Source organism: Cebus imitator, unplaced genomic scaffold (assembly GCF_001604975.1).
Source record: "Cebus imitator isolate Cc_AM_T3 unplaced genomic scaffold, Cebus_imitator-1.0 Scaffold57, whole genome shotgun sequence".
Classification (NCBI taxonomy): Eukaryota; Metazoa; Chordata; class Mammalia; order Primates; family Cebidae; genus Cebus; species Cebus imitator.
This window is the reverse complement of record NW_016107372.1, coordinates 3,150,196-3,152,404: the sequence shown is the minus strand read 5'-3', so window position 1 is coordinate 3,152,404 and position 2,209 is coordinate 3,150,196. Positions and strand designations below refer to the sequence as shown.

The 2,209-nt window shown below is 43.1% G+C and overlaps 1 pseudogene; it reads right to left on the bottom strand.

Moving 5' to 3' along the window:
* Positions 1 to 1,230: 1,230 nt before the first annotated feature.
* Positions 1,231 to 1,992, bottom strand: LOC108304732 (annotated as a pseudogene).
* Positions 1,993 to 2,209: the final 217 nt, after the last annotated feature.

The following is a 2,209-nucleotide window of genomic DNA, read 5'->3' as shown; positions in this document are numbered from 1 at the left end:
GGCATGTGGGTTGAAGACAAAAGTAAGGCAGTCATCCTCAATGTAATACTGAGTTTGACACAGAAGTAACAGGAAATTCTGCGGGTGCTGTCATCCCTTTTCGGTAACCACCATAATCCAACTATTACAGAGAGGTTGGTGTTTTTTTCAGGGGTATAGCAGATTGTGACTTCAATCTGCTTCATCTGTTAACACTATTATGCACCTTGCCCACCAGAGGTGAAGGATTGCTGAATACAGAACGGCCTGCCATGCTTTGGGAAATTTAAGATGCATTCAACTGAGGCTAAGCCAGAAATCATAATCTAAGGATTTAACAATTGGCTTGACTTGTGTACTGAAGAATCTGAGCAGATCAAGCTTTGCTGCTAGAGCAGTCCTTGGGGGTCCTCACTGAGCCAAACATTAACTCTTTGGTTGCTGGATTATGGAGAGTTTCTGGAGAAACTCTGGGGTGACTAGCACTATCATGCAATGCTTGCACAGTTAGGGGCAGATGTTATTTGCCAACGGTTACAAAAGTTTTAAAATATTTTAACAATGAGCAGGTTGATATTATTGTATTATGGCTGAGTATTAGCTATAGATTAAGCGATGTACAACTGCTATGGAATTCTTCCTGTCTTCTACTTTTAACTATGAGCCACCATCATATTATAGAAAAGTAAAAAGGCATAATATTTATTTAGGAAATAATATTTCTCACATTAGTTAGCAAAGCCGTGCCCTGACCTTAGAAATAACCCTGCTATTACACTTATGAGTCTTAGGTTTCATTCCTCCTTTGATCCTGGGCATGTGACCCTTATAGGAGAACCTCACAAGCTTTGCTTTTAATGGCTCCACTCCCATATATTCAGATAGAGATGCAAGTGTACATTGAACTCTGTAATTCAGCATCTCCTGTCCATTGGGGTTAGAGCTGCAGAGGCATGTAATCGAGTGTAAGGAGTGGCACTGACATAAAGTTAGTGGGTAAAATGGCTTTCATCAATTACTATTGTTTCATTCTGAATTTTTAAAATGTACACTGTAAAATTCACATTTTTGATGTATAGTTTTAACAAAAGAATAGTCATGTAACTTCCATTACAATCAAAATACAGAATAGTTATTTTTTTGGGGGAAATTTTTTCTATCATTTTATAAACAGGACTGCCCAGGTTTATTGGGCAATAGGCCTCCTTGCTTCTTCTCCCTGCCTGGTGCTGTGGGCCCTTCCACACTCAGTCAGGGGAGGGCTTCTCTGGTCTTCTCAGCTGTAATCTCCTGGGAAGAGAGCTGACAGCCAGTAGTGGGTCTTCCCTGGGGCCTCCAAGTCCAGCCACACCAGCCCTTTCTTCAGCAGGCATTTCAGAACTTGCCACGCTCGCTCAGTCTCCCATTTAAGAGTGGCTTTGATCTCACTGACAGGCACACAGCCATTTTTCTCTGCTAGCTGCAGCCCCATGGTGTGATCCATAATGAATTCAACTGGAACGCACTGAATGAGGTAAGTGCCACCCATAGGGATGATGTCGAAGCCAGTGCCAAGTGCTTTTAGTTTCTTGACGGCCTCGATCGAGTGGTCTTGACTGATATTCTGGTGAACTTGTTCCTTCCTTTTAACCCTTGTTGATGTAGTTCCTCTAGAGTTATCAGATCTCCATTCCAGTGCTTCAGCACCAGGCACACTTCGATGATGTGGACACTTAGTTCATAATAGAAATTCCCCACGCCCAGCATATCAGATCAAAGTCCTTTTTCAGAGGCCAAAGACTCCACCCCAATGGTTGCACACATGTCCTGGAATTGCACACAGAACCCAGGGTTCTTCCAGATCTCCTGCTTGTGCTTGCTGGAAAATTCCTCCAGGTTGGTCTTGAACATGCCCAACTGCTTTGACATCTGGGCTAGCTGGTCCTTAGCCAAGACCAGCCCTTACTCCTTATACTTGGCCTTGGCAAATTTCTTCCTGGCAATGGCACTAGCTCTCACCCCACAGAGGTGCATCCCCAACCTGGGCCCATGCCCAGGGTTCCTCTGCTGCTGGTTCCCCAGAATATTTCTTTCAAATAAAAAAATTGCCTTATTTCTTTGAGCAGTATCTTGTAGTTCTCCCTGAAGAGGTCCTTTACGTTCCTTGTTAGTTGTATTCCTAGGTATTTTATTCTCTTTGTGGCAATTGTGAATGGAAGTTTGTTCTTGATTGGGCTCTCTTTAAGTCTGT